Source organism: Notolepis coatsorum, assembly GCF_963971535.1.
Source record: "Notolepis coatsorum genome assembly, chromosome: 7".
NCBI classification, from domain to species: Eukaryota; Metazoa; Chordata; class Actinopteri; order Aulopiformes; family Paralepididae; genus Notolepis; species Notolepis coatsorum.
In genome coordinates this window covers 45,540,266-45,547,754 of record NC_140171.1, presented here as the reverse complement: position 1 = coordinate 45,547,754, position 7,489 = coordinate 45,540,266, and positions in this window count along the sequence as shown.

The window sequence follows — 7,489 nt, the reverse complement described above, 5'->3', positions numbered from 1 at the left end:
AATTACCACTGGGCAACGCCAGGGCTTTTGCTCCCAGGTGAGAGCAAAACCCCAAACGTTACACTAACATTAATGTTACCTAGCTAAACATACTAGACGTTAGCAATGTCTACTGTCGTGTCCATAAGTTCCCTGGCAGAATACTTTGTTGGTGAGGACAAAAGTATACAAAGAGGAGAGAACCATTTTAAATCGGGGCATGTAGAGGAGTTTCGGGAATGCCGGCTAGCAAGCTAGCTAGCTACTAACGTTACATAAAAAACAATAACGTTATAAACTATACACAATATGTACAACGAAACAATGATTTACATTAGTATTTACAGTGATTTAATATGCAGCGAAATAACGTTATATGATTTAAAATATAAATACAAATATGGTAACGTGGTTGGCTTTAGAGATGAATGGTTATGATCACCAGAGAGATACTAGCCACAGATTCAGGGTCAGTTATTTTCCCATTGTACGAATTGTTGAGCTTATGGAATGTAAGGGAAATCTGATCCTATGTCTGCGACTAAAGCCAGGAGTCTACACTGTGGTGATGTCAGTCAGCAGCGCCAAATCGCAGTGTAGTTTATCAGTGAACGAAAACATAAACGTTGTTATTTTGCTACCTTTACGATTAATTGCAAATATTTTCATGTTGATATAGATTGTAGATGAATACGCACAGAAAGGTACACCATGCAAATGTTCATGCTTTATTTGTTTTAAACGAGACGATTTAGAAATGGGCAATGGGGAAATACATTGCGTTTGCAAGATGGTGGACCGCGGAGAAACAGCAATGACGTAACAACTACACCTCCCTATTACCTCTCTCTCTCTCTCTCTCTCTCTCTCTCTCTCTCACACACACCAAAATCAAACATGGCCCAGTTATTTCTCTCTGTCCATGAGTGTTATCTGCTCTTATCAGTGTGATTAGACCAATAGGTGGCCATTTCCTTTGTGAATGGAGATTAACTGTGACGAGTCAGTGCCTGTGGATCCTTCCCTCTATCTCCAGGTCAGAGAAGAAACACAGATCCATCCCCTGCTTTCCTCTGAACTCATCCTTCAACTCATCCCTCCTTCTGAAGCCAGCACGCTCTGCGACCACTTCAAAAGAAACAGAACCTCGTAAATCCCTCTCATACGGAGCCTCCAAACTGTGGCAAGTGGACCGGAAAATCCAAACAAACAACGTAACGACGATCGGTCGGATAGTCTTGGTCATGTAAGCTCAGCCCAGTGAGTGATTGGTTACTGGGAAAGTAAACAGCACGCTTCAGTAAGATTCCATTGAGACCTGGGGAGAGAGGGAGACAGAGAGGTTAACGTTAAGGGGAGGGGTGCTGTCTACTGTATCATGTGTTTAAATGTAAGTATGTGTGTGTGTGTGTGTGTGTGTGTGTGTGTGTGTATGTGTATGTGTATGTGTATGTGTGTGTGTGTGTGTGTGTGTGTGTGTGTGTGTGTGTGTGTGTGTGTGTGTGTGTGTGTGTGTGTGTGTGTGTGTCTTTATGAGACAGAGAGCAAGAGAGAGGAAGCAGGAGAGAGAGGCAGAGAGAGAACAGGAGAGAGAGAGAGAGCGAGATAGAGGGGGAAGGAGAGAGAGAACAAGACAAAGAGTGAGAGAGAACAGGAGAGTGACCATACACATGGAAAAGAGTTGAGATGCTAACAGTCGGTTAAGGAATGTTCACTTATCAGCTCAAGCCTGGTCTGGCTAGTCTGCTGATGGGGCTTATCAGTGGGGAGGGATGGAAGGCCATCGGGAGTGCACGAGGGGGCGACAGTCTGAGAGTCCAGCCTGATGTTTTTAGGTGATAGAGTCCAGCCTGATATTTTTAGGTGATAGAGCCCAGCCTGATGTTTTTAGGTGATAGAGTCCAGCCTGATGTTTTTAGGTGATAGAGCCCAGCCTGTTTTAGGTGAAAAGGGTTGTCTGACTTGGCAGGAAATTACCACTCGAATGACATTTTTAAGTCTCTAAAGACATGGGCACTTGGTCATGAAGGAAAAAATCCCAAGCCTAATGAAAGACTATGATATTTTACAGTTGTTTTATGGGGTTAGCAGGAAGTACGTGTTTGGTTCACGCGCCGGACGGAATTCACTTTGAAAAGAGTGGAATCTGTTAGGGATAGTGTTGTCAAGGACAAGCTGGGAAAAGTCTGTGCAAAGGTCCTTGGATGGACAGGAGGGGAGGGGGAGCAGCAGGGGGAGTCTGGCCAGGGAATGGTGAACCATTACAGGAATCAAAACTAAAAGGCCGTAAGAGCTTCATGCTCTCTGCTTTCAAACTCTAGGTGGTCTTGTGTTCAGGGTTTCCTGTAGTCAACAGTTTCACCTCTCGAAAGCCGTCTCTACACAGGCTCCAAATATCCAGAAGACATGACCACCATAGCTTGAAACTTCCGGCCACCAGCGCTGCCAGTCTAGAGAGCCCGTTATGAACTCACTTCCTGCACAGAACCATAAGGACCAACCTTCACAGACAGGGGAGGCTGTGGTCGACCGGTAACGACCCCCTCGTCCACCGCGAACAGGTCCTATTGGTCACATAGAGGACCGTCAAGGTCAGGATTACATCCACACCCAGCTCATAGGGAAAAGAGAGGAGCTGGCTCAGCTGAAAGCGGCCGTCATCACAGAGCGTGTGTGGCCAAAAACAGACAGCTAAGACTCGGAGAGGGAAGCCCAGCCTGCAGCAGCCCGCGTGTTTTTCCAGCGCCGTTGTGTAGAAAGTCGAAGAGGTGGTTTACATGAAAAGTGCTTGAATAAGTAATGAAAGATGGAAGAGACCAAAAGCCTGAAAGAAACTGAACGAAGAGGGAGAGTGAAAGAGAAAGAGAAGCATATCGAACATTTTGCTTTACCACTAACACATACGTATATCTATAAAGAATTGTACGCCTGTTTATTGTTAATTACAATACATCATAATTGTATATGAACATTCATAACAGCTTATCAATAACTAGACAAAATTTAAACCATCCCACCGAACGTTGAGCCAACCTGAGCTTGTCGCTTTATTTGACATAAACTAGCCCTTCATTCAACCCTAACGTAAATTCTGACATAGAAGACTTTCCCAGAAACTTGTGTTTCTGTGTGTTTACCAATTATGGAAGCAACTGTATTCTTAGCCCGCAATTGAAATCCTCATCCTATCTCAATACTCCAGTTTATACAACATTTAGTTCCAAACATGCATTGTGATTGGTCTAGACTAGAGACATTCCAGGAGTGCTTATAACCGTAATACTGGAACTTAGCAACAACAGGGAGCTAATTGTTGTTGGCAGAGGACCAAAATAAAGCTTTGGCCTAATGTTTGACTTTCTGTATAAATTATGATTATGTAAAATATTTGGTATAAAAGCAATAACATGCTGCAGGCCATGCTATATTGAGATTAATTGGCACCAGTCTATGGCCTCGTTCCTGTCTGTCTGTCTGTCTGTCTGTCTGTCTGTCTGTCTGTCTGTCTGTCTGTCTGTCTGTCTGTCTGTCTGTCTGTCTGTCTGTCTGTCTGTCTGTCTGTCTGTCTGTCTGTCTGTCTGTGTCTGTTAGATCACTCATGCCCGGTGTCAGACCCCCATCCCACTGTGTCTTTGAAGTGAGGGGCCACTCCATGCACTCCAGCAGGATATTACTCTTTAATGACCACCTGATAGGGCTCCCCTCCTATATACACAGCAGTAGACTAGAGAAGATAAATGAAACACTTAATCTATTCACACACACACACACACACACACACACACACACACACACACACACTAACACACATACTCCCTCTCTTTCATACACACAAACACATAACAAAAATGATAAAACATGCAGTCAGAAGTTCACCCTCTAACCTCAGGTGTTTGCCAACATGTATCTTCCTCAGACGCACAGAAACATACAGACACTCTCTCACGATACCCATACACACGTTGAGTACAGTGAATAGACATACGACCATCCAAACCTACTGGCGGACTCAGGGGGCCCCCACGGTTGAAAAATGTGCGCTAAAGTGCCCTTTTGAGTGGCGAAAAATGAGAGGGTGTGCCCTATTGGTGCTCTTCCAATGATCTAAACTTGACCATGTGCCCCACGGTTAAATAATGTGCCCCCACAGTTGAAAACATCGCGCTAAAGTGCCCTTTTGAGTGAAAAAACTAGAGGATATGCCCATTGGTGCCCCTCCAATGGTCTAAATGTGACCATGTGCCCCCACAGTTGAAAACATTGTGCTAAACCTAAAGTGCCCTTTTGAGTGAAAAAAACTAGAGGACGTGCCCATTGGTCCCCTTCCAATGGTTAAACTTGACCATGTGCCCCCACAGTCGAAAACATTGCGCTAAAGTGCCCTTTTGAGTTGCGAAAATGAGAGGACGTGCCCATTGGTGCCCCTCCAATGGTTAAACTATACCATGTGCCCCACAGTTGAAAACATCACGCTAAAATGCCCTTCTGAGTGGCGAAAATTAGAGGACATGCTCATTGGTGCCCTTCCAATGGTCTAAACTTGACCATGTGCCCTGACGGTTAAATAATGTCACGCAAAGGTGCCTTTTTGAGTGAAAAGAATTAGAGGACATGCCCTATTGGTGCCCCTCTAATGGTTAAACGTGACCATGTGCCCCCACAGTTGAAAACATCGTGCTAAAATGCCCCTTTGAGTGGCGAAAATGAGAGGACATGCCCATTGGTGCCCCTCCAATGGTTAAACTTTACCATGTGCCCCACAGTTGAAAAAATCACTTTAAAAGGCCCTTTTGAGTGGCAAAAATTAGAGGATGTGTCCTATTGGTGCCCCTCCAATGGTCAAAACTTGACCATGTGCCCCACGGTTAAAAAACGTTATGCTAAAGTGCCCTATTGAGTGGTGAAAACATAACAAGAAAATGAAATAAGTTAACGTGTCTTAATGACTGCTCTGTAATATGTGATGCAGCTTACTAGGGCAGGCTTTCCCAAAGTGGATGGCATGATGAAGACAGTCTAGGGGTGTTGCAAAATAGTTGAACCCTGCTTATATTCTAAACACATTATATGGTCATTAGCAAATATTTAATATATAATATAGTTTTTGCAAGGAACCGATGGGCTAATATCTAGCTAACATTTTGATGTTTCTCGGTCTGCTGTGAGGAGGGGATTTGGCGGAGCCCAATAGCAAACAAAGGAGGAGAGAGAATAGAGCGGTTTAGGGTTGTTTAATGTAGTTCTCCCCAAGCAGACAGTTTTGACAGAATGGAATGTGTGACAGACAGGTATGGAAATGTTCTTGGGGGTTTAGTACAGGTGCACTCCTTGTGCTGTACGGGAGAAGGTAGACACATGCTGTGTCGGGGGTGAGAGCAGGAGCACTCCTTTGTGCGGAATCAGCACGGGATGTCTGGGTAGGAGGGACACTGGAGCGGAGGTCCTGGGCACATGGAGAACAAAGGTTAGATCAGGAAATATCAACGAGTACAGCAAGGCTTAGGTTCAGTCTTCTTACTTGGAAGGTAGTTTAACACTCCCATGACGAGGAGACAGGATCCGTAGCTGAAGTACCTTCTGGCCGATGAGTGGATGAGTGACAGCTGTGTTGATGAGGGGATGGGTGACGGTGTGTTGAGTGGAGCGCTGGCGGCGTGCGAGGGTGTGGGAGAGGATGAAGAGGAGTGAAGAAGGTGTTTGGAGGATGTGAAGGGATGATGAGGAGGAATGAGGAAGGCCCCTGCTGTGATTACAACATCTGCACTGTCCCTATTTTCCCTCCAATGTATCCTTTAGGTTAGGCTAGAGTAAGTTAGTTTAACTGAGGCACAAAGTCCAAGCATGCTGGGAACTTGAGGCACAACTCTGAGCAGCCCCGTCACTACAATGTTCCATCCATTTAAGTTTTCAGTTTTAGACACATCCCCTCTTGAATGTTCAGATGCCAGAGGGCACTTGCAGTCTGAGCTGTAACCCTGCATCCTACTGCTGTGTGTGAGGTAATATACCAAGCTTTCTTTGAAGTTGCAAAGATTGAGATTGTTTTACCAATTATGCATTACTAAATAGTATACTAATGTATGTACACTGCAAGTGTTTTTATTGATGGCAGTATGTTTTAGCCTATACTGTAGGCTAGCTGTATTACTAGCTAGCTAACTAAACAGGTACCTTGCTTAGCTGATTCTATGCTAACCTGTGTTCACAATTTAGAAATAATGTGTACAAATTATTTTAGGATAATTTGCACAAGATATACCCATAGCACTTTAAAGTTCAATGTGAATTGCTTTTTAAAGCTAACTTAAGAGTGGTAGTAAACTTAAAAGTGGGTCTAGCATTGGCCTATATTCTATGATTACAGAATGCCAAGGAGAGAAAGAAATCGGAAGAATATTAAAAAGCAGCTGAAAATGCTTCTCTTTGAAAAATGTTGTCCAAAGCAACAATAGTAAGGGAGGAGATAAGGATACAGGTATGTATTTGTAAGTCCTCACTACTAGCTATGTGTACAAGCTTGTCTCACAGAGCCATAGTTTGGATTATAACTGAGCATCTGGTGCTAACATGGTCAATAATGCTTATTTTGGACAGACATTTTTGTCTTAAACATTTAAATTGACCAACCATAGACCTTTTTTATTCCAATCAAGGCAAGAGGGCTAGTGGTAGTGCTATATATGACATATTATTTTATAATACAATTATAACATTGTAGGCTACAGTACGAATATTATATACAGTACAATTATATTACTATTATAAAACAAATATTATTTGCTCCACCTTAGATAAAGACAGTACAGACAATGAAGATGGAAATATTCAAGAGGGAAATGATGATATCAGGAAGAGAGATGGTGAAGAAGTGGAGGAAAGAGAAAACACAGATGATTCTATGGAGAGAAATGATGAAGAAGTTGAGGAAAGAGAGAATGCAGATGATGCTCATGCTATGGAGAGAAATGATGATGAAGACGGTCATGGAGATGCTAAAGAAAGCGAGGATGAAAATGATGATAGGGAGAGAAATTATTAAAACGACACAACAACAAATAACTTGAATGCTCTCCTGTTGCCATTAAAATATCCCACTGATCCAGCCAGTATCCTGGTACAATATGGATAGGTTTAATGGAGAGAATGGGGAAGATAGAGAGGGGGGAGGGAGAGATAGAGATAGAGGAGAGAAGGAGAGGACATGATGAGACAAAGAGAGGAGAGGACATGAGGAGAAAAGGAGAGGACAGGAGAAGAGAAGGGGAGTACAGGAGGAGAGAACAGGAGTATAGGAGGACAGAAGAAGAGGGCAGGAGGAGAGAAGGAGAGGACATGAGAGAAGGGGAGGAGAGAAGGAGAGTTAGGAGAGAGAAAGGAAGAAGCTCAACGGCACTCAAATTAACTGTTAAACTGTTTTATATCCTGTAAAATATATGTTGTAAATAGCTTTTGAAGAATAGGTTCACTATTTTTCAACCCAGACCATATTAAAATGATGTTTCCCAAATAT